This window comes from Chrysochloris asiatica, unplaced genomic scaffold, assembly GCF_000296735.1.
Source record: "Chrysochloris asiatica unplaced genomic scaffold, ChrAsi1.0 scaffold00118, whole genome shotgun sequence".
NCBI lineage: Eukaryota > Metazoa > Chordata > Mammalia > Afrosoricida > Chrysochloridae > Chrysochloris > Chrysochloris asiatica.
Window position 1 is genome coordinate 8,284,528 of NW_006408636.1, and position 9,061 is coordinate 8,293,588.

The window sequence follows — 9,061 nt, forward strand, 5'->3', positions numbered from 1 at the left end:
ATTGTACCACAAGAGACCTATCCCCATCTCCTTTCATCAACCTCCCCCCCCATGCAGATAGATTGGATATTACTCAGTGGAGATTCTACCTTCCTCCGTGCCCTCTGTATCTAGGCTCCCTTTTGAAAGCTTGTAAGCCAGCCATTTCTTGCCTTTGAAGCCCCCCCCCCCCCATTTTGGGTAGCCAATGTCCAAGTTGCCCATCCCTGTCTACTCTGTGTATGAGGGGGTGGGAATGATCCTTGTTGTAAAGATTTGTTCCCTCTTTTGAGCTACTGCATCCATAGGTATAGGTCAAGTTCATCAAATTGTATCAGATTACTCTTTTTTTCCTCTTCTTTCTTCTTCTAGTTGAGTTCTGATCATCCCGTCATTGAAGCCATGTCAAGTGGGTATTATCTGCAAGTGTGGGTGTTCTTATCCATATATCCTCTCTTCTTATCTGCTGGACGCTTCACTCCCCACTCTAATCCTTTGTGGCTATGTCACTGACTCTGGGCCCAAGAGTCCCCAGGTCTTGCCAAACTGCTGGCAACCAGGTCTTCACCCAGGTTCACAGGAGTCTATTGAATGTTGTAGGGCTTAGCTCACAGCTTCATTGCTGTTTTGCTCTCACTTCCCCTTATCAGTGATGAACATGGTCACCAATCAGAGCACATGTCTGCTTATGTATTCCCATTGAGTTTTAGTCTTGGAAGGGGGTTTTCCCTGAAGGGACCCAACCACTTGCCTTGATGGCTCCTGGGCAAGTAACTTGCTTGATCTTGTAGTAATCAGTCAGACTGCCATTATTGTTTTGTATTTTTTCTGTCAGTCTTTCTTTCAAGAAGTATCTTCTGATACTTCTAAAATGGATGATCTTCTGAGCACTTCATCCAACACAGATCTATTTGGTCTTTTGGCAGTCCATGATACATATTCTCCTCCAATACCATAACTCAAATGCATCAATTCTTCTACAGTCTTCCTTATTCACTATCCAAGTTTTGCATGCATATCAGGCTATTGAAAATACCATGGCTTGCGTCAGGCACACCTTAGCCCTCAAACTGACATCTATGCTCTTCAACACTTTAAAGAGGTCTTGTGCAGCAGATTTGCCCAATGCAATACGTCGTTTGATTTATTGACTGCTGCTTCCATGCGTGTTGATGGTTGATCCGAGACAAATGAAGTCTTTAACAACTTCAATCTTTTCCCCATCGATAAGAATGTTGTTTATTGGTCCAGTGGTGAGGATTTTTGTTTTGTTTTGTTTTGTTTACATTGAGATGCAATCCATATCGAAGGCTGTGATCTTTGATATTCACCAGTATTTTAAGTCTTCTTCACTTTCAACAAGCAAGGTTGTATCACCTGCATGTCGCAGGTTGTTAATGAGTCTTCCTCCAATCCTGATGCCACATTGTTTTTCATATAACCCAGCTTCTCGTGGCATAGCTTCCAGAATCACAGCAACACACAAGCCACCACAGTACGATGGCATAGCTTTCAGAATCACAGCAACACACAAGCCACCACAGTATGACAAACTGACAGACGAGTGGTGGCTTGCAAAACTAGTTATCTATTTACTGAAAAATGAAACAAGATCCATATTTCTTGCCATATACAAAAACTAATTCAAAATGGATTGAATTCAAAATGGATTGAAGACCTAAATGCAAAAACTAAAATTATAAAACTCACCAAAGAAAAAATAGGGGCACTACTGCATGGCACAAATACAAGGGTAAGTCAAAAAGTATTGTTATAAAAATATTATTGTTGTCAGGTGCTGTTGAGTTGGTTACCTCTCATAGTGACTCTATGCATAAAAGTATGAAACACTGCCCAGTCCTGCACCATCCTCACAATTGTTACACTTGAGTCCACTGCTGATGCCACTATGTCAATCCATCTTGTTGGTGATCTTACTCTTTCACTGACTCTCCACTTTAACAAGCATGATGTCTTCTCCAGGGCTTGGTCCTTCCTGATAGTATGAGACAAGGCTTCACCATCTAAGAAGCTCCATAGATCCTTGCTACTAAGGAATATTCTATCTATCCTCCTTTCAGCACAGATTTGTTTGTTCTTTTGGCAGTCCATGGTACTTTCAATATTCTACTCCAACACCATAACTCAAATGAATCAATTCTTCTATGGTCTTCCTTATTCATTGTCCATCTTTCACAAGCATGTGAAGCTATTGAAAGGTGGGGTAAGATGGCAGACTAGACAGAAAGACTGTGTGAACACTCTGCAGCAAGGATTTGGAACACCAGATAAGTCAGATGCAAAGGATGATCCTGGAACTATGAGCTTCCAATGTAGGGACAGAGAAGTGGACTGAGGCGTGCTTAATAGGAAAGAGCATTTGTTGTTGTTGTTGTTAAGTTCCATCGAGTCGGTTCCGACCCATAGCGACCCTGTACAGGGTTTCCGAGGGTGTAAATCCTTACGGGAGTAGAAAGCCTCATCTTTCTCCCGCGGAGCAGCTGGTAGTTTCGAACCGCTGACCTTAAGGTTCGCAGCCCGATTCGTAACCACTACGCTACCAGAGGAAGGAGCATTAAGTAGATGCTTTTAAAAAGGAGGTGACTGCTGAGCTGTCTATGGGACCTACTGCAGTGATCTTGGGATGTTTGTGAGCAGCTTCAGAGACAAGAAAACATATTCACATTGCAGAAACCTACCTGTGGACTGCAGAGATAAAGGTGTGATTTTTTTTCTTTTCCCCTCTGGTTCCCCATACTCCCCTGGTAACCAGAGGCAAGACCTGCATCCACCAGCATATACCCCCAGAGAAGCTTCCATTTACACCTCAGAGGCTAGCTCAGAGGTGAACTCTGAGGTTGTGAGTCACACAGATGGGGGAGTGAACTATCCACAATAATCCCAAGTAGGCTGGCCCTGCTCCAAATCTGCAGTCAGCCCTGGCTATCCCTTCACTAGATCTCACTAGAAGGAGTGGCTGAATGGACATGTGGGGTAGAGAAGAGGGAAAGAGGAAAGGAAAGGAAAGGAAAAGGGAAAGGGAAAGGGAAAGGAAAGGAAAAAGGAAAGGAAAAAGGAAAGGAAAGGAAAGGAAAGGAAAAAGGAAAGGAAAGGAAAGGAAAGGAAAAAGGAAAGGAAAGGAGAAAGGAAAGAATGAAACAAAACACTGGTTATCTACACAGAGCAAACTGGCAGAGCAGGACCATCTCGAACTTTCCCAGACAGCTGTAAAGGCAAGAGGTGAGTAGGTGATGCAGAGGCATAATGCTTATTGGTGGTGTAAAAGCAGTAGTCAGTTTGTTTTTGTTTTTGTTGTTTCTTCTTCTTTCTCAACTACTATTTTATTTTTTCACCATTGTTTGCTGGATGGTTTGCTCTTCTTTCTTATAGGTGTGTTTTCTCTTCTTGCCTCACCTGATAGGAGATATCAAGTGCAGCCATACAGTCAGTCACAGTCATACCCTCTAAAGCCCCAACAATTTTCCTAGCGTTAATATTAGCTACTATATACACTGGAACAATGACAACAACTGACATCAGCTAAATCCACCCTGAACTGAACTGCACAGAGAACAGCATGCAAACTTATCTTTTGATCATACCCACCAGAAGGCAGTTGGTGAGTGCCTAAGAACAAACAAACGTGCATTTGTCAACACAATACAAATACAGCAACACCACAATGCCTCAAAATCAGGAGACAATTTCTGCTCACATGAAGAAATAAAACAGAGTAGTTCAAATAAACAACCAAGAGGCAGAGCTAGAAAATATTTTTAAGGAAAAAGAAGCACTGGAACTACCTGAAAAAGAATTCAGGAGAAAAAGAATTCAGGAGAATTATGATAAATAATAAAGTCAAGGAAAAGGAAGAATTCAGAACAGTCAAACAAAATAGATAAATGATTGGACACAAAACAAAACCTGTAAACAGAAATCCAGAAGATTAATACTAAGATATCAGAAATTGACAATACACTGAAAGAGCAAAAGAGTAAATTTGAATCAATGGAAGCCCGAATTAGTGAGCTTGAAGATAAACCTCTCAATACCAGTAAGCTACATGAACAATCAGAAAAAAATAAATAAATAAAACTCTGAAGAAAGCATAAGATTTTTGTTAGACAACATGAAGAGGAATAACATACAGATGAGTGGAATTCTAGGACAGGAAGAAACAAAGAAAAGCACAGAAAAGATAGTCGAAGAACTGCTGGAAGAGAACTTCCCTAGCATCATGAAAGATGAGAAGACAAGTATTTGAAACGGAACAAACCCCAAGCAGGATAGAACCCCAAAAGAAAATCACTAAGACATACTATAATCAAACTCTCTAAAATCAAAGACAAGGAAAGAATCCTGAAAGCAGCTCAGGAAAAATGAAATGATACCTACAAATGAAAACAATTAAGATTAAGCTCAGATTTCTCAGCAGAAATCATGCAAGCAAGAAGGCAATGGGGGAGATATAGACAATACACTGAAAGAAAGAAACTGCCAACCAAGAATCGTATATCCAGTAAAACTGTCCCACAAATATGTCTGCTAAATGAGAACATGTTCAGATAGACAATAATTAAAGGAATTTGTAAAAACGCAAACTAACTTTACAAAAACATGATAAAAGAAATCCTTTGGATTGAGGACCAGCAACAGCAGACAACTGAAGGTTGATTTACACAGCAACACCACCCAGAATTCAATCCAGACATAAAAGTATCCAGAGTAAAACAAAACTACAAGATTGAAAATAGGGAATCAGACATCTCAATCTATAATAAAGACAACTACAAAGCAAAAAGAGGCGAAAGTATGGTTACAGAATTCCAAATGGTTAGGAAGTCAAGTAGATTTCAAGATAAAACAGACTGTTTTAAAATGGGGAAGAAACTAATAAATCATAGAGTAACCTCAAAGAAAGTGAATACATTTTCACATCGAATCAAAATCCATGAAGATTTTGTAAACATTAAAACTATGGAGAAATTGGCAAGAAAAAGCATGCAGAATAAAGAACTCAGCACAAGAAAACATATGGAACAAAGAAACCAGCAGTACCACATGCACACAAACACACACACACAGAAAATGACTGCAATCAATTCATAATTATGTTGAATGTCAATGGATAGATATGTTGAATGTCAATGGATAGACAGTAGCAGAATGGATAAGAAAGCAGGATCCTTCAATATGCTATCTACAAAAGACACACCTTACACACAAAGACAAACATACATTAAAAGTTAAAGGAAGGGGGAAAATATAGCAAGCTAATAGCGATAAAAAATGAGTAGGAGTGGCAATATTAATTTCTGATAAAACACACTTTAAGGAAAAAGCCAGCATAAAGGACATAGAAGGACATTATCTCATGATTAAAGGATTAACTGGACAAGACAACATCTTCAACAATTAGAAAAAGATGAGCAAAGTAAGCCTACATTCACCAGAAGAAAAGAAATAATAAAGATTAGAGAAGACATAAATGAATTAGAAACAGCAAAACAACAGAAAGAATCAATAGGACAAGAAGCTGGTTCTTCGAAAGGTTTAATAAAATTGACAAACTATTGGCAAATCTAACAAGAAAAAAGAGGATGAAGATACCAATAACACACTTAAGAAATTATATTGGTGATGTCACAACAGAACCAACAGAAATGAAAAGGACAATGACAAACTACTATGAGAAGTTGTACTCCAACAAATGTGAAAATCTGGAATAAACAGATAAATTTTTAGAAAAACACAAGCTACCTAAAATAGCACAGAGTGAAATAGAAAGCTTGAACAGACCAATAACAAAAGAAGAAACTGATCAGGTCATTAAAAAACACACAACAAAATAATTTTAGGTCCAGATGGCTTTACTGGTGAATTTTGCCAAAAATTCAGAGAAGAGCTGATGCCAAATTTATTCAACTTATTATAGAGGACAGAAAAGGATGGGACCTCCCTGCCCAGTTACAATGAACAACTCTGCTTCAGAGACCAATAGACTCCCCTGTAGTGTCGCCTCACCTTTGGATCGGGTCTTCTCAATGCCTCTGCCAAGGAAGGCCCCTCTTAGTACTCCTGGCACCCCGATTCTTGAAGACTTTCCACAGAATGATGATGAAAAGGAGCGACTGCAACGGAGGCACTCCAGGGTCCTTAACCTGCAGTTCAGCACAGACTCACCTCATTTGTTAGCCTCTCCCTCTAATAGGAATACTGATAGTTCAGCTACAATCTCTAAATTTACAAATACACAGATAACAGAACATTACTCCACCTGTATAAAATTATCTGCGGAAAATAAAATCACTACCAAGAATGCTTTTGGCTTGCACATGATTGATTTTATGTCAGAGATTCTTAAAGAGAAAGACACTGAACTGACCAACTTTAAAGTAGCTGCTGGCACACTGGATGCCATCACCAAGATTTACACAGTGCGTATGGATGCTGTTCATGCCGATGTATACAGAGTCCTTGGAGGATTAGGCAAAGATGCTCCTGAAGAAAGGGAGAGCTCTGGTACAGGTGGAAGTGTTACTGAAATGGGAACAGCCAAAAAAGCACCAAAGCCAAAAAAGAAACACTTATACAAAACCATCGAGCAGAATGTTAACAACCTCAATACCCCTGAAGCAGATTGAAAATATGAGATTCACCCCATGTTTCAGAGGACTGCAGCCTCATTTGATGAGTGCAGCACAACAGGGGTGTTTCTCTCTACCCTCCACTGCCACGACTATCGAAGTGAGCTCCTTTTTCCTTCCGACGTGCAGATGCTCCCCACTGGAGAAGCTCTTGAGCTGCCTGATTTAGGTTGGGTGGAAATGGCAGATTTAAAAGCCCCCTTACAGCAGTGTGTGGAAAGTCGCCAGATCTGCCCCTCCCTGGAAGGATTCCAGTTTACAAAGTGGGACAGTGATACACATAATGAGTTTGTGTCAGCCCTGGTAGACAAGTTTAAGAAGAATGACCAGGTATTTGATGTCAACGCTGAGGTGGAGGAGAGTGACTGCGGGGACTTCCTTGACGGGCCCCTGGAGGACGACTTTGATGCCCACAATGAACCCGACCACACCACAGTTGGGAATCACGAAGAGTTCAGAAGCTGGCAGGAACCCTGCCAGGTTCAGAGCTGCCAGGAAGATATCATTCCCCTTGGGGATGGAGACATTAGGACCATGTGCCCCCTTCTATCCATGAAGCCTGGAGAATATTCCTATTTCAGTCCTTACACCATGTCGATGTGGGCTGGCACTTCAGACCTCAACACAAAAAAGATGCTTCCTTACAGTCAGAGAACAACAACAAAAAAAAAAAGTACAAAGAAAGATTTTGAAATCGACTTTGAACAAGATGTTAACTTTGATGTAAATTTTCGGAAAACAAAGGCTGCTACCATTCTGACCAAGTCCACTTTGGAGAATCAGAACTGGACAGCCACCACTCTTCCTACAGATTTCCACTATGAGGTCAATAATCTCGTCCAGCTGCATCTCAAGCCAGGCATCAAGTTACTTAAGATGGCCCAGGCCCAGAAGACAGGAACTGAGCAATATGAAGAAATTGAAGACTATGATTACAACAACCTTAACGACACCTCCAATTTTTGTCCTGGGTTACAGGCTGCTGAAAGTGATTATGAAGAGTCGGATGACTTATTTGTGGGACCAGCTGGGGCCTTTGACCTTACACCTTGCCATTCACCAAAGTCAAAGCAAGAGAACAATGCTGCTCCCGAATCCCAAGGATTAGAAATTACAACCTACAGGGAGTCAAATCTAGTAGCTGAGCCTCAGAAGGTAAATAAGATTGAATTAAGTATATCACAACTGTCAAAAAGATGGACATGAAGAAGTTGAAGCAGAGCATGTGGGGTTTATTAACAAAGTTCTCAAAGTAGCAAGCTGATGCAGAGGCAAACCACAGTGAAGTGGAAAAAAGGGAGGACCCGCTAAAGGTGGCTGATGAGAAACTGTTCAGTGGACTCACAAAGGACCTAAAGACAAGCCTGCCTCCCCTCATGGATCAGAATCTCTCCATACCACTGGCTTTTGCCTGTCTGTTACATTTAGCCAATGGAAAGAATCTAAAGCTGGAAGGAACAGAGAATCTTTCTGATGTTCTTGTGAGGCAAGGGGTTTGAGTTGCCTACATTGATGACGACATCAGGAGACCCATCACTTTCACAATGACCAGGATCCTTCCACTGTGGGTGCAGGAAGATGCTGAAGACTTGTAGCAGCGTTCTAGCCTACTTACGCAAGTGCCTGTGTGTTTTTCTTTCCTTCTTTCTGTCACAGCTTGACAACCAACACTTCGACTCACTGTCCTTGGGTAAAGATTTCTGTCCTGTAACGATCAACTGGGAAGCAGGTGGGCAAAGGGTAGGAGAGGGTAAGAAAACTTTTCTTGAGTATGAAAACCTACATCCATTCTGTGTGTCCATGTATACTTTTAGTCTCCTATATTGATCTGGCATTTTCTATACTTTACTCTTGTAAGAGGGACTTATTGTCTTTAAAGAGCTTAAAAAAATTTTTTTTTTTAAATTTTGGGAAGAAAACAAAAACATTTTTGAAGAACAAACAAGATGGCGGATCAGGTGGAAGTGAGTAAAGGAGCTCCGCCAAAAACAATACAGAATAACCGACCAAGCAGGCTCAGGGGATGGTCCCAGAACTCTGAACCACATATAAAGGTTGGAAGGCTCACAGCTGGGGGAATTTATAGCAGAAGCAAGAACTCTATTGCTTTCTAGTCCGGGACACTCGACTACAGCAGAAGCCGCCATCTTGGGTGGGACCAAGCAGGGGAAGGATCAGAGTGGCCACAGACGCCTGGCAAAACCACTGAGATGAAGGTGTGGACATTTTTTCCTTTTCGTAGCAGTTCATTGATCCCTTGCTGTCTGAGCACCTCCATTCTGGTGACTATAGGGGTGCCTGAGCTAGTGGGCAACCCAGCCCCACCCTCGGAGGGTTCTACTACACATGCACACAGATCTCCTCGAAATTTAAAGAGACAGTTTCCAATTAAAACCAAACGGCCACAGCCGGCCCTGAACTGTTTCCAACTAGAA

General features: G+C 41.2%; 1 pseudogene; it reads left to right on the forward strand.

Moving 5' to 3' along the window:
• Positions 1-5,927: 5,927 nt before the first annotated feature.
• LOC102821583 lies at positions 5,928-8,125 on the forward strand (annotated as a pseudogene).
• The last annotated feature ends 936 nt before the right edge of the window (positions 8,126-9,061 follow it).